The following is a 27,075-nucleotide window of genomic DNA, read 5'->3' as shown; positions in this document are numbered from 1 at the left end:
TTCTACGTCTTCCATCGACTGACGTCTGCATTGTCACAGACAATAAACTGCGTATAACCTGTTGCCTTGGCTTATAGAATCAAAACAAAGCACTAGCTGATAGAAACTGCATGGAGTGGCGTTCCAATTCAGAGATGGACTCAGTCAGTGATTAATATAAAATTCATCATAGATTAGTCATATATTTTTTTTCCTTGTACAAATCATGTCTAGACTCAGTTGAACTCTGGTAAGTTAGTGATTTGATAGCTTTTATTTAAACCTTCTGCAGTTTGTTCTTGCTACTGATCTTACAGTACTTCACTAGCTGGTCTGTCTTGTGTTGTTCTTTTTATTAGACTTCCAGAGGTGTTTGCTGTGACAATTGGCTGTGTTGTCTGTATCCTTCAGTCCTGGCTTGTTGATTCAGTGGCATTTTTGCTAGTACATTTTTCAAATGTACTGTTTTGTGTTAGGAAATGTTGTTGCATGAGATACCGGCTCTTTGGGTCACTGGAATTAACGATGTGGTTAGTTTTGCTCAGGTCTCTTTAGTTTTCACTTCGGGTTTCTGTGTGTGCCAGACTCCTTGGTTTTAGATCGAAACTTAATTTTTAAGCTCAAGGCTGGCACTTGCAGAATGAACAGGTATACTGTTTTGAGTTTCATCCGTGGATATAGTGATGTCCAAACCCAGGTTGGTTTGTTAGTTAATGTGGATGCTGTGTGGTTTTTGTCTGTGTCAAAAGATGTGCAGCCTTCTAGAAACCAAAACCAAAGATAACGACTAAAGCATCTGTGCTTTATGTGTTTGTCCAGGTGCAGCTAGCTTGTCCCACTGTAAATAAGAGATCTGGGTCTGCAGCAGCTGAAAAATGCATCCTGGGGACATAGTGATTTAAACATGGGAGAGTTTGGGTGTTGCTGGGTAATACTTGATGTGGATAGATGGTATATACAAATGTGGGGAAATTATTCAAGCTGCAGCCCTGATTACTTCCATTCAAGTTCAAACCAGACTTCGCCCAAAGGCCTTTTACAAAAAATTGTAGCATTAGCATACCGAAATAAAAGACATGCATCAATTACTTTTCCTGTGGATAATCGTTGGGTCCCCAAATCATTCAAAGTATTAGGGTTTCTTCATTGCTTTGCTTCTTAGCTTTAAATCCTCTGTCCACCTTTCTAGGGCACAAGACAACCGTACACAATCAGCCTGCGTTGGTGAATACGCAATTAATACACACATTATTAATTTTCTTTCATAAATTTTGAGGTCTTTTCTAGTAGCGGTTGATTCATTCCTTAAAGCAGAAAAAAAATCAAAGGAAAAATAGTCTATTAACACAGAGTAAAGGCAGAGCGTACAAGTATCAAATACGCTTCTCAAGGAAGAATCCTCTCAATGTAAGCTGTAAAATAAACAAATAAAAAGATGGTGCTCTGTACTACCTGGTGTGAGCTAGGTATTACTAGGGTGTAAGCGTAGGGCAAGTTCTGCAAAAGTGACTTCTAATATATATAGATGTTATGGGAAGCAAAATAATGAGATTTCAGAGATGCCTGTGCATGCCTCAACAAGAAGAAACTGTGTCTGTGTGGGAGCCTCTGTGTACGCTTGCATGAAGCCATAGCTTGGCTGAGCTCCTGCAAGTCCAGCTGGGCTTCTGGGAAAGGCGTCCTGGCCATGGGTGACTGGAAGAAGCTGAGCACTCACTGATGTTTTGTTGCTCCAAGGGGTGTGCATGGCAGACAAGAGGTAGACAGAGGAGGCTTCTTGCCACCTCTTCTTCTGGCAGCCAAGCTGTGGAAAGGGCTGTCGGAAGAGATCCAAGTGATAACTGCCTTGAGAAAACAGAGAGGCCAGGATGGGTGTGGAGCTGCTGACCTCCAGGGAAGCACTGCCTGTTGTCAGAAGTTTCCTGGAGAGTCAACAGTTTCTGCTTTGAGCTGTCAGTGTTCAGGCAGTGCCACTTCCATTGTAGGTCTTAGTTGCTTGTCTGAACCTCCACCATGGATTTTAAGAAACAATCCCTGTTTGGGAAACTATGGCTGCTTCTTTTAGTAGTCTGGCTGATGTTGTTCTCAGCAGCCACAGCCCTTCTGCCCAAGTCCCTCCTTTCTGTCTAATTCTTTGGAGCTGAAGATAGTTGCCCAAATGACTTGCCCACCACTCTGACCGCATCCTCAAGGTGCAAATGGTCCAGTTGCAAAACCTGGTGATTTTGAGCAAGGCTGGCCCTCACTTTTGATTCAGGCATGTGTTATGTGTGTAGGAGGCGAGTGCTTAGGGGTTGAAAGGGATGGTGGGAGATGTTTAAAACCAAACTTTGAGTCCTGTTGCCTGTGGAATATATCAAGCCATTTTCTTTTAAAAATATAGGAACAATGTCATAGTAGCTTTTTAATTAAAACACAAACACATAGACATGAACCAAATGTGTGGGAAGGAGTATTAATTTGGATTGGGCTGTGACTGCTTGGGTCCCATCTTACAGAGTCATTTTTGCTTTCAGTAGAGAGGAGGGGCTCTCTCAGATCTTTTAACACAAAGCCCTTCTTCTCTTGATCAGAAATCATGAGGCAAAGCAGATCTTTATTTTTATCTGAAGAACAGACATGAATCAGATTGATTGCAGTGCTCTTGCATTCTTCCAGAAATGTTCCTGAAAGAAAGCTTTTAGTAGAACACAAAGCAAAGAAAAGGTGCTGCTGCCTTCCTGGTAAGCCATGCACCTAAATGTGGTGCAACATGTAAATTTTGGGGGTTTTTAGACATACAGCATATAATTGCATGCAATGCTCCTTTAATTTGAAAAAGAAATGGGTGGCTATTGTAGAAAACCTCTGATTCATGAGGTAAAAATATTATTGCTGAACATGAAAGATTGTAGAATTAGTATTTGTGTTTTCATCCTGGTTAAAAGATGATGGTCTGTAAGGGACAAAAAAATTCACATCTTGCACCTCTCTCTTGTTTTATGTTTGTCTTGCAGTACTGTTTCTTTCCTGGAGATACTGGAAAGGTTCCTCCAGGACATCTGTATTTGTGTTGTTCTCTGTAGGAAAGCAAAAGTGCAATTAACTTTTATCTCACCTGGTTTGCCTAGTGCCACGTTTCTTAAATGATCATTCCTAAAAATTAGCTCTTGATTATGAGTGTAGTTTTCTGGGGATTTGTTTTTTTTGATACTGAAATTGTGCTTGCATTAAGCTTGATGTCTCTGAAAAGCTTGTCTTTCGCTTTCTGTGTGCTCTGTGATCAGGGCTTTGTGGCACATTTATCATATGTGATGATAAATCACGCATGCAGCTATTCCTTTGGTTGCCATTCTTGGAGGATAATTTACCCTTTCAACTAAACCGGAAAAACTCCACCCTTTCCCAGAAATCTGACAAGTCCCAGTTTTTATCCAGTCTCGCTGAGCTCCAGACTTCTCCTGGGGACTGCCAGCCTTCCCGACATCCTAATGAAGATCACAGGGTAAAGGCGCTTGAATGTCTATGTCCTGTGCCCCGTTAAGCCAGGAGAAATATTGGGGTAAACATCACAGCCAACCTTAAGTGAGTTACTTTTAAAAACAGTCTTCAGAGATGAGGGTGTGGTGTGCAAGGGAGGTTTCCTTAGCAGTGGCATTAGAAAGAGTTTGAGTTTTCCGGGGAAGTTAATTCGTGAGTTTGAGAAGCGGGGGTGGAGAAGCAGACCGCTTTCCTAGGATCCTTCAAAACAAACTGAATCCCTCTGATGACAGTCCCCAAGGTAGAGTTTAAGGCAGTCAGTTCACTTTTGAGAAATGCATGAAAGTGTTCCCTTCCTCATTAGATAGTGAGCGGCCATACAGCTTGCCTGGGGCTGTGGGCTGTGTATGTGTAATTCTGACTCTGCCGAGAAGGAAATGACTAAACTTTCTGTCAAACCACAGCAACAAAGAACATCTTTGATTACCAAAATAGTCATGGGGAAGAAGCTCGGGAATAGCTGTGGTGCTGCCAGCATCCCTCACTGGGAAGGGCAAATCAGTCAGAGACTGGCACTCAAGGGGAGCTTAAGTCTCCCATCATTGAAGATGGTGTCAATGGAGGGAGACAGACCTGGCAGGACTGGGAAGGAGTTTTGTCCTGAAAAACTGCCAGGATTTTCCTGCATTGGAGAAGACGATGAGGAAATTTGAGCAGGTGTCAAAGAGGGGCAGGCCAGCTGTGACAGAGTGGGGCACAGTGTCAAAATCCCACAGCTGGTGTGCTCTGCATCTCCATCCCTGCTGCCTGACTGCTGCCTGTGGGTCCTGGCAGCCCGGGCAGTGGGAATCCCAAAGATCCTGTCAATTTGTGAGCCTCCCCTGGCTCAGCTGGAGTCAAGTATTTGGAACGAAGGGGAGAAGCTCCATTTAATTATAGGTTTTCCATTTCAGCCCTTCGTATTACTTTAAGCAGACTTAAAATAATACTGTTAGCTAACATTTTTCCACTGGCTTTGTAGTTTCATACATTGCATTCTGCAGTACCTTTTATAGGAACCTCGAATATTTTTTTTCCCCACCTGCCACATTTTGTCTCTTTTACCACCTGACCAATGTTTTTTTCCTGTGTTACACGGGGCTCAATAGATAATTATTCTGTTGCAATAGCCCGAAGCCCAGTCTTGTAATGGAGTCTTCTTGTACGGACTCATGTGTCCCTGTTGTTCGTGTCCTGTGTAATCTTTTTTCCCCTGGGTTTTTGTTCAATCTAGTCTGAAAAACTGCTGTGAGAAGCTATGGGCACCCAGTCATTTGTGTGGACGATCTGTTATAACTTTTTAGTATCTAAACCTGAAAATGTTTTTTTGGTTTTTTTGTTTTTTTTTTTTTTTTTCCCCTCTGGGTTCTTATCTCCTAGTCATGCACGGGCTGAATTCTCTCTGTTGTAGTTTATACCTTCTGGATGTTTGCTTGCCCCAAATCAACAACTAGTTGGTTTGTGTCTCTTTAGCCCTGTGCATTCTTTTGAGCTGATTGTTTGATCACGTTGCTTGCTTGTCCTAAACTTCTGTCAATTTGGCAAGATCTGGTTTTGCTCTTGGCATGATTTCTGTTTGGAGAACAGCATCTTAGTGTGCCGGTGGAGTGTCCCAGGTGGCGGAGTACACTGGAGTGCTCCTGCTTGTTTCAGTCCTTCTACCAGCTGTATTTCACAGAGCACTCATGTATTAATTACTGATTCTTATATCTTTTCTAATGGAGGCTCATGTAATTGTCTTGGTTTGGAAGTTTTATGTTTTTGGTCCAGAGTTTTATTCCCTAAACTTTGCTTTTGCATTTTGAATTCAAAGTTTATTCAGAACCTTCTCCCGGAACAATTTTGTCATGCGTCCCACACCAAATAGGTCTTATTTTGACCGCGATCTGTAGATGGATGTATCTGTGACTAAAACTTTCTGTCAAATCACAGTAACAGAGAACATCTTTGATTTCCCAAAATAGTCATAGTGAAGATACTCAAGAATAGCTGTATTATTATAACCCTGAAACGAGCTGCAGGGTTGGTTCAGTGCTGTGGGCTGCTTTGACTTCCACTGGCTTCACTTCTTTAGATCTCTAGATGTTCAACAGCATGAGGTGCTTGGTTAGGATTTTTGGAGGTCACAGTAGTGAGAAGGAAGCCTTTCAAGGTGTCATTCATTTTCTTTGGTGTTACACAGATGTGATCAGCTGGGGAGGTGGATGGCAGGCACAGGCCAACAGTGTAGTGTAGGAATACTGAGAGATAAATTTGCTGGGAATTATTTGGAATAAGCAAACTGATTTCCCCTTTATACATCAGTTGTCATCCTTTTATCTCTTGGTATTGGCTTTTTTTTAGTGCTGCGTTATGTACATCATCCACTGTTCTTCCTGTATCCCGTGTCACATGATAATAAACTTTTATATTTTTAAGTCCCCTCAGACTTTTTAGTCATTAATTAAATTCTTTATTTTTCTCTTTTCAGTGTCAGAAAGTTTATATGGATCAGTGGTATTTACTCAAGAGTGACGGTGGAGATCAGCATTAAGTCTGCTCCTGTGGGAGAGTAATCTAACCCACCGCATCACTCATGTCTAATATCTACATATCTGTTATTCTTTTGCTTGATACCTTGCACAACAGCTCCTTTAGGCTTTCATTTCAAATGTCATTAAAATTATGCTGTATACAGCTTCCAGCAGGATTTTTAGAGGAATGTCGTAGTGCTTCTGCTTGTGTAGACATCCATTTATTCGGTGTCTTTTAAAGGATAACCATCACTTAACACAGTCTGAACCATTGTTTACTTTCATAGAGACTTTCCACATTTTAAAGACCATGTCATTGGAGTTAACATAGGGGTTGTGGCAGAGTAACGAAGTATATTTTGATCATCTAAGAACTAAAACTGAAACGTATGCTGGAGCTGTTCTGTGGCATATGATGGGCTTAAGCTGTGCCAGTGCTCCAGTAAGAGGCCCACTGAACTTGCTGTGCCCACATGATGCAGCTGTGCTGTGCATGTGCAGTTAATCTAACTCGACAGGTCTGGCAATGTGCAGAGAAACTGCCAAGAGCTTTCAGATTACTGGGTCAATCTTATGTGAAAAAACATTCAACAAAATAGACTATCTGTTGGATTACCCCTTGGAAATGGCCTAGTTTAGTTGACTTCAGGGAGTGGCATTTTGCATTCGGTCTAGACTGATTTGATCCAAGCAGCTTAGTGCGTGTCAGAACTGGCAATCTTGTCTTTGGAAAGGTTATCCCTCTTATACTTTGTTTCAGATGTTACAGCATGATATAGCATGGTTTAGCATCCTAGGACCAGCTGGCTTTTCGTGTGGAGAGCTGGGTCAGGTTGCTGCATCTGTACTTTGGCCATGCACTCCACAGCTGAGATGTGCTCTCCCGTAGCACCACTGCTGAGGTCCCAGCTGCTTGCTGGGTCTCTTCTCCTGACTCATGTGGCTGCTCTGTTGCATATTCCGTACAAATTCTTGCAAAGACCCACGTCTACTAGCATGTTGCACCCTTGAATGCCCTCCAACTGCCCTTATCTCTGAACTGCCTTATTCTTATCCTGGATGAGGAGTGCAGTATTTGTTTGTACTGTGCTCTCTGAGGTGATGTGTGTTAGCCTGATGGAGAGGTAAGCATATCTTCCTTCCTATGATGCATCTACATGAAGTTCTGGCCACTTATTTGTTCACTTGTCCAGGGCCCCTGAAAGTCTGTTTATGTCAGCTGTCCGCTTCTGTCCCACAGCTGTACTGGGCTTCTTCTTGACTGCTGTCTTCCTGCTTCATAAGGCTGTCTTCTCCACTCCAGCTGTGACTTGTTGCTTTTTTGTCTATGCTGTCTGTGGTGGGTGGGCTAGATCCTCCTCCTGTTCCCCGCCACACCACGTGCAGCTGTTGCCTGTGTGTCCTGATGTTGCCTGCACCACCCTGGGGCCAGCTGATATGGTCAGAGGTGGCTGCAGTTCCTCATAGTGTTTAACAGCCTGTGACCCAAGAGGGATGCTTGCCTTGCACCCACAGGTTTGGTAACAGTCACTGGGCTTTGGAAAGGGCAGCAAGCACCAATTCTACTGCTCGGGATCACTGGTTGTGCTGCCACTGAGGGCTTGGGGCTCTTCTGGCTTGGGTCATTGCTGCTCCCTAGTGCTGTCCTGCATCCCTAACCTCACTGCTGGCCCAGAGTATGCGAGGACTGGTGTCTCATTTAAAATGTTACTTCCCTTTGCTCCCTCCCTTTCCTCTCCATAGCCTTTGGAGCACTTCCTCTTGGATCTCCAACCTTTTCCACAGTATATCACTGTGTGTGAACTCACGGGCTGCCCAGGATCTTGCACTTGTGCTGGAAGGTCGTGGGCATCAGGAACCCTAAACCCCATTGCCAAATGCTTTTATTCCCAGAGTTTTTAATCAGAGGTCTGCTGGCTTCAGGAGCAGTTATCGTCTATTGTCTCCTATCTTGGTCACATTTCTTCAGTTTTATTGCTGCTTGTCAGTGTTGCTGGGATTACACTCCAGCTGGCCCTGCACTTCAGCTGGATTTGAGTCGGTCATGGCTGTAAAACATCGTTAAAAGTCCAGTGTTGGCTGGCAGCCATGCTCTACTGGATGCATGTTTGGAGACTTTCAATCTGCTGGCATCACTGCGCAAATGTCTTTCCTTCGCTGGAAGTCTCTGCCTTTTCGCTCTTCAGATGCTGTGCCGGTTTCTGCTTCCCAGGAGCAGCAGAAGTTTAGGCACCTAAATCTTTTTTGTTTTCCCTGTCACTTGTGCTGCTTCTCTGGGGAAGAAGTGTGTGTCCATGTCCATCCTAGGCTGAAGTAGCAGGTGCTGTCTTCCTTTCTGTGTTTCCATAGCACTGGTGTTGATCTGTTTCTGGTATTTGGAGGCATGCTGTTCAAGTCAGACCCATTGCCCTCGGCAATCAGTTAGGAAGGCTGGAGCTGATCTCTCCAGCTGCTGCTTGCTTTCACCCTTAAATACATAAATAAGAGCCTCTTCTAAAAAGATGGCAAGAAATCCCCATGCCTGACTCATCATTGACAGGAGCAGTGGGCTGTGTTTCAGGCTGCTGTCTGCTCCTTCCAGCCAAGGAGAGGAACATGGGCTTTCTGCATGTGTTGTCCCAAGTTCAGCCCACATATCTGAGCTCTGGTCTCGCCACAAAGAATATGTCAATGTGTTCTGAGTGGAATTTGGGTGCCTCTGCCTTATCCCTCTATTTAGCCATAGAAGCATGATTTCCATCCCGTTGTTCCCTCCCTAGCAAGCCTCATGTTAACCGTAATGCTGACGGTCCAGCTGTGGCCCACAGTAAGGCAGCATGTATAAATAACTCAGAAAAGCTAAATAACGCTTTTAAAATAAGCCTTAGCAGACAGAGCTGCTTTGGTGTGGTGCCATGAAGGCGCAGAAACCCGGCTATGTCCATGTAGCTGGATTCAATCATACTCTCTGCAGCTGCTCCTCTTTCCTTGCAAAATCCATGCGAGTTTTCAGTACTTCTTCACCTTGCTCCACCGGTTTTGGGGACTGTTTTGAGTTAAAGTGGCAGCACATTGTTTGGGTGTCCAAAGCTGAGATGTAACATGCACATGCAGCACTGAAATAGCACGTGTGCAGTCCACACTGCTGCAGTGCCTGTGTGCAAAAGGCAGACATTAGTATTTTGGTTGGTTTTTTTCCCCAATGTCACGTTGAATATAGGAGGGAAAGAAGTACAAGGCTACTTCTGTGTATGGCCATTATTGCATTTATTAGCACTTGATGACTTGTCCTGCAGAGTCTAGCCCAGACATGGCTTTTCGTGGCCTTTTAATAGTGTGCTAAACTGAAATGTGCTCAAAATAGCAATACTTTAAACCATTTCCCCAGAGCCTGTGGCTGCTCTGCTTATTTATGGAGGCGTAACACTGCCTGTGGTTGAGGCATGGGGGGTGTCCCCAGCCACCCTTAGCCCTGTTCCTGACTGGCTGCTGGAGCCAGAGAGGTTGTGGTGTGCATGCTGGGGCAGGCGTGGGACGGAGGCCCATCGGGGCCAGGGCACAGGAATGTGGCAGGCATGGGGCATGGCACAGCTCACACTGCTGCAGCTTCAGGGTGCGTAGAACAGGGTATTGCTTTTGTGTTGACACATTACCTGAGACTGCTGCACTGTGAAGGGTCCAGTGCAAGGCAAAATTCCTCATTTGTAGGAACTGTGATGCATTCGCCTTGCCCAAACGTCCCCATGCCATAACCTAGTGTGTGTACTAGAGCATTCAATGACACATGGATACTGACTAAATGTCAGTTCTGATTGGTGTTGGTGCTGGGTTTGGTAAGAGTTAAAACCGCAGATCATCTTGTTTATTTTAGGGTTAACATTTTTCTTGTGTGAATGACCCTCTTGTCCCATGTAAGCCCATCAGCCGAGCAGTTATGTTTGACTGGAAGGAATGGAGAAGGGGAGTGCTGCTCCAGCAGGTGGTGGAGGGGATGGAAGGAGAAGGTTTTTTCTGGTTGTTTTCTCCACCCTTTCTTCTGAGAGATGATGTTGCTGCTTGCAAAAAGGAATAAGTTGTTATGCTTTTGCTCTTGACATTTTATGTGATGTGGTTTGGGCAACATTAATGTAACAACCTTATGCTCACCCACAGTACTGATGGTGGCTCTCTAAAATAGATAAATCTCTGCAGAGGGAGGGAGTTGTATTTGTCTGTAAATAGTTAGCATACTGCCCTGTTTATCTAGCATGTGACCTCTCTGTTGCACAGTGTGTTTCCCTGCCTCCCTCCCATCCGGTCCTTTTAATTTAATTGACTTTCCCAGTCTTGACAGTTACTTTATATTCAGAATATATAAATTCATCCCCCACAAAGCTTTCAAATCTAATTTCATTTCTTCCCATACTTGTTTGAGAAATTCTTTGTGCTCTATTCAAGACTGAGAATATACATTTCCCCTGTTTATTTAGGCAAGCATGTTTTGTCTGCTGAAACTTGGTCAAATGATATCTTTCTTTTCTTGCATTTATAATCCTGCGAGGTTTATGTATTGGGAATAATCTTTGTGAGCTAGAAGAAGATTGTCCAATCTGTTTTAAGATGTCCCACTTTCTGAGTATTGCATCTCATTAGGAATACAGTTGGCTGTTTGCACGGGTTCTTTTTCTTCCCCTGTATATCTTGGGGGAGCAAATATATCATTTCATCGTCTAGTAATAATGCTTGGCACTTTGTTTGCATCCTCTAAGAACTATATGGCTATGAATTGAATAATTTCTCTAACATTGTGTAGTAGTTTCTCATAATTATTTGCCCTGTTTTACAGATGGGGAAAGTCAACAAGAAGTTAATTGACCTTAGGTCAAGAGAGGAGAAACAAAATCAACTTGAGTTCTGGGCTCCCTGACTTATACTGCAGCAGCACCACACCTCTTTCTTGTTTAAACTAAAGAGGATTGAAAAAAAAGGAAAGTTTGATTTCCATCAACAACAAAAGGAAAGAGAGAGATGTTTATCTCCAGTGATCTTACCTAACCTTGTTAACTATTTAGTTAAGTGCATTTGGTGGTGGTGTTTTTCTGGCATTTGTTTTTAAATACGTTTTCTAACTCATTGATGTGGTTGCCACTTCTCAGTGAGTGGTCGAAGGTATGTGAAGAATTGCCTGGAGTTTATGAAGCTCAAGTAGTCTGTGACTTGGGTTAGGGTTGTTGGGGAGAAGAGGGTGTCACTTACCCCCTGCCACCTGGGAGATATTTCTGTTCCTTCCCTCCTCTTTCCACTTGAACCAGAAGCAGTGGAAAACTTTTCTTGTAGTAGTTGGAAGTGGTGTGCACCCTCTTCTTGTTTTCCAGCTGAGACCAAGACAGGAGAAGTGAGGCATCCTAAATGGGAATGCTTCATATATAGAAACAAATTCTCCTTGTCTCACCCACCACATGCCACACTAGGACTTTTTTTTCCTAGTGGGCTCTAGGGGAAGTTGTTGGCTTGGAGTGGTGTCTGGGATTACCTCATTTGCAGAAATAAATACCACTGCACTGTAGGGCTTGGTGTGGATCTACAGCTGCTTAATTAACTGATAAGATCCTTAAATGTGTTGCAAGCTGTTAGAGGAAAAGTGAGTGCTGTAAGCAGTAAACCGCGGAATTACAAAATAACAGACCTCCTGTTACAGAAGAGGTCTTGGTAACAATATTGTTGACTGTTTGTTTGAAGTTAGTTAAAACTTCTTTTTTTTCTGGAATTTTGGCTTTTTCCAAAGGTGCTTTGGAGCACTGAGCAGTGTTAGAACAATTTAGTAACCTTGATGAGAACATATAATCAGCTTGGTGCAAAGGAGCATGAAAATCACACAATATCTTCACCTGGCTTTGGAAAGTCCCATGGCTGCTTCTCCACAGGTTCTCAGAGGTTCCCTGGCCATCTTATGGCTGTCTTCAGGTTCCTTGTTTGATAAACTTTCTCACAAAGCCTTGCATGACTTAACACAACTTTATTCTGGGCATGCCCTGCAAGTGAAGGGAGTGGAAAAAGCAGCTGTCTTCAGCCATGCGCTCTGTCTGAGGTTGGAAGACTTTGCCAATCCTTTTTAGGGGCTTGAGATTTAATTTCAAGAATATATTTAGTTTTCTCTTTCTGATGAGTGTGAGAGGTATCCTGATGCCGTAGATGAGACCTTCAGTGGCGGACACCAGGACCAAGGTATCACAGTCAGTATTTTTTTTCTTTTCCTTTTAATCGCTTGTGTAGCTGATACCTCATTTGTATGTGCTCCCTTCCAGCACTGAGCAGAGCTGTCCTGGGCCATAATGTGCTCACAGCACTCTAGTTTCATCCAGTGTTTCCCATGATATCCAAATTGCTGTTTACTTGTCAGCTGACATTTTGAGGAGCTGAATGTGGCTTTACATGAACTTGGATGTTTCCCTCCCCCTCCTGGCTAGGCTTGGGGAGCCCTCAGGGCTAGGTTGGGACCTAAACTTTGCAGCAGTTAGAGCAGAGCAGTGGTATGCAGGCTTTCATGCTTTACTTGCAGGGTGCGAGAGTGCTTGTGGTGATGTCTGTGTCTCTCTTTTGTCATCTGACAGCTTCTCTCACTAGACTTTGATTGGGTCTGCTTGGAAGAAATGTCAGCAGCTCAGCATGTGGGAAGCTCCATGTTTGCGTTGGGCTGGTTTGTTGTGACTTTTTTTTCAATTATTTTGTGTTTTGTAATTATTTTGAGGTATTGCATTAAGAAGTGGTGAGTGCTTCCAAGAATGTGTTCAGCGTGAGTTGCTCAAATCATGCTGATACCCTTACAAGGAATTTTTTTATCTCTGTGTGTAACTTGGGTATTGGAAGTTGAGGAGGAGGGGAGTACCTGACTATCTGAATATTTCTTCCTTCTCTTTTTTTTTCTCCAATGCAAATTCACCAAAACTTGGGTACCCTCTCAGAAGATTTGCACGTCCTTCTGTTTGGCACCCCTTTAGAGTTGGATGCTGCGCCAGGCCCCATGTGGCAGCTGCACCTTGGAGTACAATCACCCCAAGGCCCAATGCAGTAGTCATGGGGATAAAGAAGACTTCTCCTGCCATCGTTTGTGGCTGTGGTTGTGCCAAGCATGAGACCTAAGGGCAGGGTAGTTTGGGATTTTTTTTCCTTTTCATGCTTCCTCCTAACTTTTAGCAAGGAGCAAAGAGAAGGGAGAACCTGCCACATATTATGGCTTGACTGCAAATCACAAACATCATGAGTGCTCAAGGGAGTAGGAAAGTATCAGGAGAGGGAAAAGATTGGTGGGAGAGGGGACATCTAATGTCTAGTCTAAATCTTCCCCTGTCCAGTTTATAGCCATTCCTCCTTGTCCTATTACTACATGCCTTTGTAAAAAGTCCCTCCCGAGCCCCTTCAGGTACTGGAAGGTCACTATAAGGTCTTCTCAGAGCCTTCTCTTCTCCAGGCTGAACAGCCCCAACTCTCTCAGCCTGTCCTCATATGGGAGGTGCTTCTTGGAGGTGACAGCCTGTGGGTGTGTGGTTGACTTGCCCAGAGGGGTTTGGACAGGGGCCTGTTTTTTTCCTTGAGCATCAAACTGCTGTCAGGAAGCACTGGGAATTTATAAAATCTTGATGGGAAAACCAGCTGTTGTCATCTTTTCAGCGCTCCTTAGAACAAATTGGCCTGTTCTCTGTTTCTCCTGGTTTTGAAAGGCCGAGTTGATGCTGACCAGGTTTGGCAAGTGATAACTGGGGAGCCTGGCTGTGCTCTCTTTTGTAATTAAAGCTATAAGCTGGCCCTCTGATGTTAGCAAAGCAGTAGCTTCTAGGTTGAGGTGTCTGGAAAATATCACGGAATAGGGCAAGAAGGTGTGAAAGGCAAGAGTTCTCTGAGTAGGGAGACTTGTCCAGAAACCTGCTGGGACAGGAGACTGGGCATGAAGCAGTGCTCTGCTGGCAGCGAAGACAGCATGAATGGTGCAGATTTTAACTAGAGATGGGCTGAAACAAGAGCTCTGTACCAAATCTTCCTGAGCTTTTCTGTTTGTCTAAGAGAGGCTCAGATCCATACTGCGTAAAATTGATGTTTGTCTCAGCCTGCTTATCTGAAGGCTGGCCAATACGCTCACTCCCAGATGTTCTTCTGTCTTGAAACCGGAGGTGCACCTGAAATTGTCCTTTCAAGATTTGGAGGCTTTTTTGGTAAAACTGTCTGTAAGCATTTTCAAGGACATGTCACACTTTGAAATCATGGTATTAAAATAATTGCCTTTGAAATGAAGGGAGGGTCATGTGCCTTACATCAGAAATTCCTCTTAGTGCCTATTAATCTGGTATATAAATGTCATGGCGTACATCCACAGGGTGTTTATATTGAATTTTTAGCTGTATCAGTATCTCTTCAGAATAAATGCCATATAATCTGGTTATGAGCAATAGTCTTAATTTAGATACTGAAAATAGGACATAGACAAATCTGAGTTAATATAAGAAAGTAAGAGAGGAAATAGCTTTGCCTCATGAGTGGAGATCAAGTTCAATTGAATCATCTAGTGTTTAATGTAATGGTAAGGCCAGAGAATCCAGTCTGTTTCGTTAGGATAGCACAACAATTACCATGTTTTCTCTTATGCTTTTTTTTTGTTTCTGAAGGCTTGAATCTCTTCTGGTACCTGTACTGAGATGTGTAACAAGGGGGTAGGTTGCGAAAAACACCATTTCTTCTTTTTCCTTCTCCCTGAGCAGATAGGAACAAAGTGGTTCAAGATGCATAAAGTTGTAGGGACTTAGGCTTCCCCCCGCCCCCTTCCTGTTTGAGGGAGATGCTGTTCCTCAGACATCTACAGCCAGCAGACCTGCCTGGAGGAGGTTTGTTTATTTTCTCATGCCCTTAGCAGCTCTTTATTTTAAATAACAACAATGAAACTAATAATCACATAAGCATCAATAGTTAATGGTAATCAGTATCTGATAAACTAACAAAACTTAATACTGCAGGCTGTCTCTGCAGGTTGATATCTGAGCAGCTGGTGTTTTGCTCCTCACTGTGAGTGGCAAAGGCTCTTAACTTCTAGCTAAGTTGCTCTCTGTTTCCTGGGCAGGAGGGTGAGCTTCCTCTGACTCCCAGTCATTTTGATGAAGGCTTTTCCCAGCTCTGGTCTGGGAGGGGGCCACAGCCTGCTCTCCCACTCTGTCAGCTGTCGTATGGTACAGGAGCCTTTATTTGCCCTGATTCATTGATGGTTTTGTATGGAGTCAAGCTTATGGGTCATCATGGTAGTGATTCTACATAACCTAAAGTAAATCTTATCTAGATACATCTTGGCAAAGAAGTTGCTTTTCTGTATGGTATGGTCATAGTAATGTTGCACTGAACTAGAGTGAACTGGAGCAAGATCAGTAGTGGAAGAAAATGTGTCTTTGTTGCAGACTTTATTTGAGGTTTGTAACTGCAACCTTTACTTTGGGCCTAAGCACCCCACCACCGGCTTAGCTGTGCTCTGGCAGTGTCTCTAAGCACAGAAGGAAGGAAGATTGTAGTCACAAGGGTCAGGGTACTGTACTTTGGTTTGTGGCAGAGATAACATCTGGCAGCTGATGAACTGAAATCAGTTAAGGTGAGGGGAGCTGATATTTTACTGTGGACCTTATAACAGAGTGCCGATATTATTGAAAGCACCCACAGGTTGCACAAAGCTGGCGGGATCTGTGTTTTGAGGTCCTATTTTGGTCACTTAGTCAAACAGGCAGCCACTGTTAAACGTGTTCCCAGTACCATGGATTTCAGTGGTGTTAGGAGTATCCTTATTGTCAATTGTGGGCTTATGCAACTCGCTGATCTCAGGCTGGGTGGGTCTTGCTGAAAAGATCCTTTGCTGGCAGAGAGGCTGTCTCTGTTTCAGGCTGTGGTTCAGCTACGTTGTCAATCCAATTTAAGGGGACCAGATTATTAACACTGTGAAATGCTGAGCTGGTGTAAAGCTGCTTTGCTGATAAGGAGCTGTTTAAAATATTTGGAAAGTTCAACTCTGCTGTGGGACTGGGCAGCCAGTCCTGGCTGCAGTCGTAAGGCTTGGTGCCAGGGGCATTTTGGCTCTTTTGCCTGCTCGGCTTGACGCCCAGTGGTTGAGGCTTGATGTGCCCTGGGTGTCATTCTGCCTAAGGTCTATCAGGCGATGGCAGTGGAAAAGCAGCTGTGGTGGTTCTGCCACCTGGGTAGTGAACAGCCAACTCTGTCCATGTGTGGACAGAAAATATAGTTATTCATCCCATCAGGTGCTGCAGCGTTGCTGGGAAAAGCAATACTGAGCTGACAGCTGCTCTGGTGCCTTTTGTCTCTGTTCCCAGCTTCCAGCATGAGATGAAAATTCTCCAGGTGGGGGATGCCACTTTCTGCCACACCTCTTACTGTTTGAAGGAAAGTCTCTGACTGTCAGTGTTTCAGCCCCAAGATAGTCTGGCTACAAAGCAAAGGCAGTCTGCAGCTGCCAGCTTGCAAGTACTCATAGGACCCTCTGTGGGCTTGATGGTTTTCCATCCAAGCCCTTGGCACAGATTTCTGTTATTGTTCCTTCTTCCTTTTTCACCTTTTCTCTTCTGCTTCTGATCCTTTTCAGTACAACAGTTTGCTACTGTTTATTGCTTCCCTTGTAGTTTTGGACACTGTTGAAAGCTAACACCTTTGCATCCTGAGAGTAATTGCATCTAGAGTAGCTAGCCTTGCCCTCACTTGCATGTTCCTTCTCTTTTATAGCCTATCTCATAATTTCGTTTAGGGACGTTTTTTGTAGCTCTGCTCCTATCCTTCTCTGCCAGCTGTGCTACAGTGCTCTGAGCACAGTAGTAGGAGTGACTTACACAGACCAGCATGAGCAAGGTATCATGTCCTCTGAATAGTTCCTGCAAGCACTCTTCTGGATCAGATGCCTTGGTATGGTATTAAGGTTATGCTTCAATGTTCAGTGTCGCATTGTCTGCCAGTGATAATCCCCTGTCACTAAAGGTAGGTGCAGGACTGCTTTGAACAACTGAAGTAATTGCCTGTTGGGAGGATGGGAAAGAGAAGCCCAGCAGCATTGCTACATCAGAAGAAACTATTAGCGTAGTCAGTTATGTGCACATACACAACAAATAGTAGTAATGGAGAATGTCTGTCTCCTTTAATGCTTCTGCTATCTGATAAGTTGTCAACGTCTGTTAATTTCTGCTTCCACAAAATATGTAAATGGTTCTAAGGCTTGCATTATTAAGAGTGTGTCTTGTGTATAATTTACAGTGTATTATGACAGCTGTAGTGAATGCCCCCACACCACGGTGCACTGAGATATGGCTGAGTTGCTATCTCCTGTATTATCTAGAACAAGTCTGCAGCCTTGCTGATATTACAGCAGGAGAGGAAACATGTCTAGTCATGTTATTCTCATTGAGCATTTGCATATGGCTCTTTCAAGCCCGGCACAGCACATGGTTGCTGGTCTGCTGCCACACCATCTTCTTGGTATCTTGCAAGCAAAGAAGCACCGGACTGGGTCACAGTTCTTAGACAAGAAACCTCCAAGGAAATGGCTGCTGTTGCAGAGATAGTGGAGACATCGTTGTGGTGCCATGTGTCTTTTGGCATGTGGGCATGCTGGATGTGTTTCTCTTTTTTAATTGTTACTTGATATTTTCTTACTGCAGCAGAGCAATGTATTATAATTCTCTAGAGTCAGTGGGAAATAACACTTGATTCTTTTCTTCCTCATACTGTGCCCAGTTCTAAATGATTTGAAGATTAATTGCTTGAGTTCTGCTGACAGGTATAGTTTTAATTATTTGCTCAGTTGCAAGTTGGATATCCATCTGCACTAAGTGTGGCCTCAGTAGCAGTGCGGACCTGCATTTGAGAGTCCATGAGGAGCGCTGATTGCTGACTTTCTCCCTGCTGGTGTGAAGTTCCCACAAGTGAGAAGTTCCCAATGGTTAAAATTACATGCAGATAAATATGTGCTTTACTCAGGCAGGCTAACTCATGAAAATAACCATCAAGACCAGGGTAACAGGAGTCCCAGCTTTAGTGAGCAACTTCTAACCTAAGCTCTTCAGGGCAGCTGGTTTACCTAAGCTGTTTCTTTTACTTTGATGCCCACCTCACTTCATCCTTATGCCTGTCCTCAGTCATGTTAGCTTTTTTGAGTTTGCCAGTCAGATTTAGGAAAATAATGTATTTTTCACAGTGTATCCTTTGTCTTGGCCAGCTGCTGTGTAGATGTTCAAAACTGCTGTACCCTCCTAAGTTGGGAGTTCCCTGCCTTGGACCAAAAAGCTGTAGTACCAGGAGAGGCATGGGCCAGGCTGACATGGTGCAAGGTGTTGTGTGAGTACAGAGCAGGTGGTCTCAGCAACCAGAAGCGCTGTTGAGTACAGCCCAAGGAGTGGGCGTGAAAATGTTTCCACTAGCTGGAAGGAATATTGTAGCTGTCTGGCTGTGACTTCTCAGTGCTTATTTCAGGCCTGAAAAAGTCCCCTGTCCCACTGTCCGTCAATTTCCCTCCTTCCCTGTGCAAGCTCCTAGAGCAGCCTGGACTGCTGGGGCCCTGCCCTCTGGGCACAGGTTCCCTTACTGAGAAGTCGTTGTAGGGTCAGTGCTAAATGTCTCTCCTCTTAAGGCCCCAAGGTAAATGGTCAGATCAAACTGGCTGAGTTCCCTTTGTACTCTGCAAACTCTTTGCAACATGTGCTGCCGAGGTGTCCTAAGTACTCTACTTAGACCTGTCTCTTCCCTGCTGAGTACACATTCATTTCTTAAACCCCTTCCCTCCATGGGAGGTCACGTCTTTGATATTGACCTTGCTCTTCTGCTGCTGGGTCTCCTATTTCAGATACCTGGACATCCTCTGGCTCTCTGTCCTCCTGGTTCAATAGTTAAGCAGTGTAGACTGCATGAGCAGTCTAGTCTTGCCCAATTATATGCGGCAAGGGAATACAGATAAAGTTAATCTTTGCAAAGAAACTTCCTGACAACTGGTGGGGTATTTTTTCCTCCTGTGATCACTGCTAAAGGCAGAACCTCCTGCAGCATTGACACTGGTTGCAGGATTTGGCCTGGGGTCCCCAGCTACGCTGATTTCGAAGAGGGTGACCAAAACTGCGAATGCTCTCCAGTGCTGAGGACAGAGTTGGTGTTGCAATGTAGGAACAGCAAGCTAAGGTTTTTCTTTGTCTTAAACAAAGGTATTTCCACAAATCATAAGCAGCTTTTGCCTGAGTAGCATTAGAGTAGGTTTGCAGAAGCTTCAAAATGGGCACAAAAGTGTCAGAAGTGTGACTGAACATCAGCCCTTTTTCATGGATAACTGAACCTGAGTTTAGAAAAATGAGGTGCCGTTTAAGTACATGTTATTTTCCTAAGTCTTTTTCTAGACACAATAATGCAACACAGGCAATTAAACCCGCGTCTTTTTAAAGGTTTTCAATTAGATGACAGTAGTGATTTAGGTCTTGCAGTCTGTAAAATAGAGCATATCACTTCACGCTACTTCATCTTGGATAGTGCTCCACTTTCTTTTTAAGGAGAATTATTGGGGGAGGGGACGAAAATCAGAGCACAGAAATGGCAGTTTAGTATTCTTGACATTTCTCGAAAAGCAGCTTAAGATTATCTCCTTAAAATGGCAGATTTCGCCTGCGAGTCAAATAGAGGAGCAGGAACTGATATTTCATTAAAATACTATGAGAGGCCTGAATGCATTTCTGATCCGTGAGACATTTGCAGGAAACAAGAGCTTGCTATTTGGAACTCTCAAAAGTTTAAATAAAGGGCAAAAAACAAATCCCAAAGGCCAGATGCATGACTTGGATACCTCCTCTGCCAGAGATTTGGTTGTTAACACACAGAGATACCTGTTCCTTTCGTTTTTTCTTCTTTTTCTGAGTGTGTTTGTGAAACCTTGTGTTTTAACTTTGGATGTTGAATCAGAGTTTAGTTAAACTGAAGTGATGATTGCTCTTATACATTGTCAAATGTGTGGCTAAATGAACTTTATTCCAAAAATTTATCAAGAATTGATGACAAATGAGGAGATCACAGCTTTCTCAAGACTCTGCCATGTGGACCGTGCTTTTAAAATGTTTTTTTTTCATAAAATTGAGATTTATCCTAGGTGTTCGCCTTTTCTCTTACCTCACAACATAAATGAGTTGAGCTTTTGTCAAAGATTCTTTATTTAGCTTTAAAAATGGAGTTGGAAAAGTTGAAAGATCCAAAGATAAACTGCTAGGTAAGGTCTAAAACTTCAGTAGTAGTTGTTGAGTGTGTTAATGTTCCATTTTGGGAAAGCATTACTTTGGCACGTCTAATAAACTTGTATTTAAAGCAGCATGTTTAATATCATCCATCCATATTTTCTGCTCAGAGTGTATCACAATAAATCTTATACTCAGAAAATGAGAAGGAAACCCTTCTTTTAAATTTCTTATCTTCAGTCCCTTTTTAAGACATGAAAGGTAGGACATTTTCCGGTCAGGGGAAATTATTGCTGAAGAACTACAATATAATGGCAATATATTTAATCAGGCTTTAACAGCTGTCATCTTGTACTTAGTTACCTGCAAGTGATCCCTGTACTTGCATGGATTTCCACAGGCTTCAACAAGGCTTCCTGTTGGACTTGTGGCTTATTTACACACAGTATTTAACTTCAGTGATCAAGTAAGGCTGTTTCCCTGGGTAAAGCAGTTGAAGCGTGTAGTGAATTCTAGGAGCACCCAGCTTATGCAAACTTGAGTGCATGGTTGCAGTGGCCAGTCTTAATAGTTTGTCCTAGAGAAGTCCTTGTGTTGCAGCATTTAAGCAGTTAGAGCTTTCTTGTGGTCTTTTTGGACTTTGTTGAAAACCACTAATGACAGTGTTATTTCAGTAACACAGCATTTCCAAGGTATTTTAATACTTGCAAAGCTGTAGTGTACCAGCATTGAGCACTCTCATGTTGATTAATACATAATAATTCATTTGTCATCTTTATGAACAAGACTTGGACCTCTACAAAATAAAATATCATGGTAGCTATATCTTACCAACAAAACCTTGAAGTAGATGCATATGACTATGTAAGTGGCAGAGTTTTGTGCTGTCAGGAGGGTCTTTTGGATTTGGAGTGCTGCTGAAGGGTTGACAGCAGCAGTGGACCTTTCTATGAGCAGATCGGCACATTTGTGACCTAGAGCTGCCCCTATTTCTGTCTGGTGACTGAAGAGGCAACTTCTCATAGCTGGTTAAATGCCTCTGCTGCAGGCTGTTACTGTATAGCAGTAAATAAATGATGAGCTGTTCTCGAGAAGAGCTGTACTGTGATGGGACTATTGCGTGAAGATATACGATGATTTGCGTCCAGAAATAAGCAATGTTTCTTTTCCTCAACAGGGCTGAAGCTGCAGGTTTATTGTATATGTAAAGTAAACATTCTTGCCAGTTTCGTATTTACTTTTTCCTTTTTACACAGCAGGATGATCGCAGTTGGGACCTTGGCATCAACAGTGCCTTCTGCAAGCCCAGACTAGACTGTCTCAGTGCTTTCTTTCTATTCAACAGAGTAAGAGTAATATCTTCCTCAAAGGGAGGATCCTATCCTAACTTTAGCCAGCAAAAAAAATATGTAGTGCTTCAGAGCTAAATATAACTCCCCCCCCAACCCCAAACAGTCCCTCCAGTGATGTCTCACTATGCACATGAAAAATAGTCAGCCTCAGAAAAGGGAAATACAGGGGCAATAGTTTTAAAGTAGTTGTTTTTATGAGTCTGTTACACATGAAGCAGTAATCAACCTTTTAAAACTTACTTAGTGCTTGAGAACAAGTGAGACTTATCTCCAGGTAACTCTTGAGCCTCCATGTATACCATATAGCATTTGGCTCCAGATGTTCATGTGGTTGCTGAGAAAACTGCTAGTTCATGCTTATGTTAAGAAAATATAATTTGCTTATTTCTGTTTATTTGGGGTGGGGTTTAGTAGTTTTGGGCTTGCATTTTTTTTTTTTTTTTTTTTTACATAGAGGACAACTTCTAGGACCTTTTTTTTCAGCTGGTCCAGTGAGGTTCTTGGTTGAGGCACAGAGACCTAGTACATCTTGCCAGCCACCCTCTTTCTGTTTCTCTGCCAACTTAGCCAGTGTTTTGGGAGTCCTGTTGACTTCCCCCCTTGCCTCTGAAGAAAACTGTTGAAGATGATCAGCTCACCCCTATTAAACTTCATAAGGTAGACCCTTTGATAGTGCAGGGTGGACCTTTGTTTTTCCCATGAGCAATCTCCTACCTTCTATGGTCTTTGTGGACTGGGCATTTGTATTGATCACAAATTCCCTCTTGATGTCAGCAAGACTATTTGCATTCTACAGGTTAAACCTGTCTTGTTCATTGGGACCAGGATCTTCAGTCACATGTGAGACTGGGGCTGTACCCTATTTCTGTTTGACCTTTAATAAATGAATAACTCCTTGGACAGCTGGTATAATGAAAAACGGAGTATAGTTAACATATACCTTTCTATAAGACTTGAATCTTCCTCCCCACCCAAAGGGTGGGAAAGCGTGAAACACCTTTAATGGCTGTTTCTTTTAGCATCAGATGTCTAATTTGATTTGTATGTAAGTAGGAGAACTTTGAAGTGGTGTTGAAATACAAAGGGAAAGTACTTCAAAGAAATGTAATATTAAAAGTGTATCTGATCCCTCGAGTTTCTTTAAGTTTTATCTTGAGATTATATATTCAGAGGAACATTTGTATGGAAATACTAATTAATTCATCCAAAACAGTGAACGTTGCCAGTCAGCACGCATTGAGCTATTCTGTACTCGTTTTGATTTCACATCATGACAGGTGAGTGATCCTTCACCAGCTGTCTGTGTTGCCAATGTCCATGACACAGGAAGAAGTTAGCGTAGTCTCTGATGGGGAAGGCAAAGCACAATGCTGCTACAGTGCGAAGTTTGTTCAGCACTGTTATGCCGTGCCCAGCAGAGATCCCTGGATACAAGCAAATAAAACTGTAGTGTGTTAAGCTCCCAAAACTCCTGATTTGCATCAGTTACTCTGCTGGAGAAAGGCTGTAGTGGTCCTTGGGAGGCAGTGAGGTGGTGAATTACAGATTTCTAATAAATGTCTTGAACTTTGGGAGAGTTCAGATGTTGGATCTGAACTTCTTATGATTAGGCACTCACTCCTGTGAAAACATGCCCAACTGTGCTGGATGAGGGGGTGGTTGTTTTTCCTTTTGGCAAACAAGGATTCTGGCATCGAAGGTTTTAATTGCAGGAATTATACTAGCAATTCTCAGAGCTGAAGGGTGGGGATGTTTGTGTGCAAGAGGAGCTAATTAGATCTGTATAAATCATGGGCTAGGCAGAGCTTTAAATCCTAGTTATATTGTTCCAACCGAGCTGTCTTCTGTTACACTAAGGCTTTGGAAAGTTAGAAAACTACAAAGTTACACAAGAGCCACTTTTTCTTAACATGACTGTGAAACAGCAGTGAGGTTTCTTTGGTCTTTTTATATTAGAAAAACAACTTTTAATTTAAATAGTATTCAGTGACTTGTATTGGTTTTGGAAGCTTTATTTTAATTAACATCTGTAGGTTGAGGGAAGGCAAACGGTTAAACTAGCTTGGGCTGCTTTTGTCCTTTATTGCAGACTTCAAAAAAACCCCCCAACCAACCAGTCAGGGGATCCTGCTTCCCCCATCCACATCCCTTCAATGCCTTACTATATTACATGTCAAATAAGGGGCTTCCTGTATTCAGACTTTCAGGATATTCTCAGATTGCATCAAACTTCCGTGAGCAACCATGTGGTTCAATAGTATTTTTTTTTTTTCTTAATGAAAACTAAGATCCTAGTGAAATTACTTCTCTGTAAGTTCTCGAGTTTTGGAAGAAATCAGATATTGTAAGGTTTATGGTGTAAAACTGATTTTCTAGCAGAGTCTGTAAACCTGACTAGCATATCAGAGCTGTAGACTGGCTTAAACACATTGCAGATACTTAATAATGGAGAGGGGCACAGAACAGCATTTCTACATTGTTGTTGTATGATTTAGCCACATCTAAGTTTGCTCCTGACTCGTTGACTTGGATCATGGCACCACTGGCCTGGGCAGCACAGGGTAGTATATGCTAACCCATCAGCTCTTTATCCTGCTGACTGAGAAAGCTTAGCAGCCCCTTGCTTCAGTTAGACTGCTCTGGGTCCTTGAACCAGGTGCTTTATAGGGGTATTTGCACCGCACTACTGCAACTGCCTTGTAAACTTTCTTGCACCACTCTTAAAATTTGTCTTATTCCCTATTTTAATACATTATAGCCCTGTTTGCTAAAGGCAGCCTGATGTTAGTAAGGTCAGTAATAAACCACAATTTATTGCTATATTGAATGCAGCAGGCAGTTTGCATTGTTCTATGTAATAAAAAAAAAATGTTTCATACCTAGCAGATCATCTGTAGCAAGTAAACTCCATCTCAGTAACCTTATCGCACAGAAATCTGGGTGAGTTTGTAACTGCTGCAGTTGTGTCCCCAGCTGGGCATCAAACATTCATCAATGCAGGTATGTCTTCAAGTTCTGTCTGATTAAAATTTTTCTTCATTTCATGAGCTGCCTCTTCCTCTGGCACTTTCTACTCATATTACTCATGAGGCTGTGGGTGATGAGTGCTATATTTCCCCCTGTTACACACGCATAGTGTATTGGCCACAGGACATAGGATGCTCCATTCCATCCCTAGGTCTTTCTCTTTTATTGGAAAAAAAAAAACAAACCCAGAAGTCACTTTTTCCTATGCTATCTCCTTTCTTCCTAGCTTCCCTCCTCTTCCTGCTGCAGAAGAAAGGGAAGACAGTAGGGCCAGGACTAGGTTTGTTCCATGCTCTGTTCCTGCAGAGGTCACAGCGTAATTCTGACCTGTTGCCTCCCTCCCCCTTGCTGGTGAAAACTCTCTTAGCCTTCAGTATCACCCGTACCCCATGACTGTAGCTCTCCAGCCTGTCCCAGCAGTGTTGCTGTTCCTCTAGCACTAACATCTTTCTCTTGTGAGCATCTCTGAGCCTCAGGCACAGCTCAGCCTCTGCTCCACTAAGTTATTTACCCGTGGGTGATGCTGGAGGCCGAAGGGCACCTGGGCATGAAAAGATCTTTCTGCAAGGGATGGCGAGGAGGTGTCAGTCAGACAAAAGGAGATATCAGGATGAAGAAGACAACGTCTCTATTCCAGAGAACCAACTGCAGTATTTAATAAAAAGGAGCGGGCAGCGAGGCAACTGATTTCTGTTTCCTAGCTGCAAAATTGCCTTTGTGCTGAGAAGCAAGGCTGGCCCAATGTTAGGGAGAAGATACAGCTCTCCAGCCAAGCAAGGCCAAATGTTAGGCAGTGGTGCAGAAGGTATGTGGCTCCTTAAAGTTGCACTGTAGTAAACAGGTTTGGGGGGGGGGGGTGAGAAGGGAGGGAAGAAGGTTCTATTTACTAGCTGCTCACCAGTGCAGTGAAGAGAGGAGAGGAGAAGGACCCTTTTCTTGAGCTGAGAGAGTACAGCTTGTCTCCTTTATCTCTTGGCAGTGCAACTTTGGTGTTGAAAAAGCAAGGCAAACTCAACAGCACTCTGCCCCCTGGCTGAAAAAAAAAATAAAATGAAGCTTTGCTTACCTCCAGCATTACCAAAATCCCTGGTTATCAGACTCGAGGCTGTGCTGTCCCAGGGACTGGAGGTTGTATCCTGGGAAGAACATCAGAGACTGAAGGCAGTCAAGAGGAAGCATGGGATGGGCACTGCTGAGTGAGCCCCCTTTGCAAAAACCTGCAGCTGTGGGTGCCCTCTTCTTCACCTCTGGCTTGAATGAGCAGCTCTGGAGCTGGGGCAGCAAATGGAAGCTGTTCCATTGAGGAAGGGAGAGTGGTCCCAAAGGAAGATAAAAGAGCATTCCGGCAGCACTGCGCTCTCTGGACAAGAGCATCTCTGTACTGCAGCTGGGTCGTATGTTGTTCTGCAGGACCCTTGTCTGTGGCTTCTCTGGCCAGCAACAGGACAGCATGCATGGCAGTTACCAAAATGCAAAGGTGACTGTATTCACCTTTGCTTTCTCCTTGATGAGTGCAGACGTACATTTTTCAGGACATTTTGCACATGAACTACTTAGGCTGTTTCAAAGCTGAAAACTAATTCAAAATTTGAAGTCTCTGTTTTGAAACACAGGGTCTGCATCTGATATTCCAAGAATCTCAAATGTAAAATGTCTGTTTTCAATAGTGATTAAGGTCACTAAGGTCACGTGCAGCCTAAAGCAGGTTCTTTTGATATAGACACTCTCAGACCTAAACATAAGCTGTTGGCGAAGCTTCAGCTTGCACTATGGGCAAAGGGCTTTAGTTAAGGAGAAAAGATGAGAAGGTGCATGTGGTTTTGAGGTGAGCAAGACAAAAACAGAGTGAAAATCAGCCTACAATTTATTATTTTTCACTTTGCCCCTTATATTTTTCTCTTTAAAATTCAGTCCTGTTCTACTACACAAAGAGAAAAAAACATTCTCAGCCCTGTTGAATTTTATGCTTAATTTGCGAAACACCGAGAGGAGAGAGGTGATAAATGATGCTATATCAGGAAATTGTTGGCTTATCAGTGGTACACTGCTTATACTGCCAGCCTCAACTTCTTAGCAATTGTGAGTCTTTAAAAAACTTTACTCTCACACACAAAGCATATACTTCAGACTGCACACTTCTCTTTTACTGCTGGTAAGATGAATCTTGAGATAACAAAATCAGAGGCAGACAGAAGGGGAAGACAATGCTGGGATTTTATGTGAAAATCTTCCCCATGTAATAGTTGGTGCTGCAGAATTACAAGATATTGGGGTTATTTTCTGTTCTTTTACAGACACATATGAAAATACTCTTCGAGCTAAATGTTTTTTATTTACTTTCTGCGCTTTTGATGGTGGGTGCCCTCTACTTTTGCTTTGTGCAGTGACAACACTGAAACTGTGGATCAAGAAACTCCTAGACCTGAAGGTCCACAATCCAAAGTAGATCTCTCTCAAATTTGGAAGTTTTTGAATATGGTCTTTGGATCCAGCCTGAGTTATGAAATCAGATCTAAATGT

At 43.2% G+C, this 27,075-nt stretch overlaps 1 protein-coding gene across 10 annotated transcripts in view; it reads left to right on the top strand.

Moving 5' to 3' along the window:
• PPFIBP1 (PPFIA binding protein 1) overlaps nucleotides 1-27,075 on the top strand; it is a 112,411-nt gene that overhangs the window by 27,035 nt on the left and 58,301 nt on the right. The gene's annotated exons all lie outside the window — the stretch shown is intronic.

This window comes from Cuculus canorus, chromosome 1 (genome assembly GCF_017976375.1).
Source record: "Cuculus canorus isolate bCucCan1 chromosome 1, bCucCan1.pri, whole genome shotgun sequence".
NCBI lineage: Eukaryota > Metazoa > Chordata > Aves > Cuculiformes > Cuculidae > Cuculus > Cuculus canorus.
Note: the sequence above shows the minus strand (reverse complement) of the source record. Positions and strands in the feature narration are given on the sequence as shown.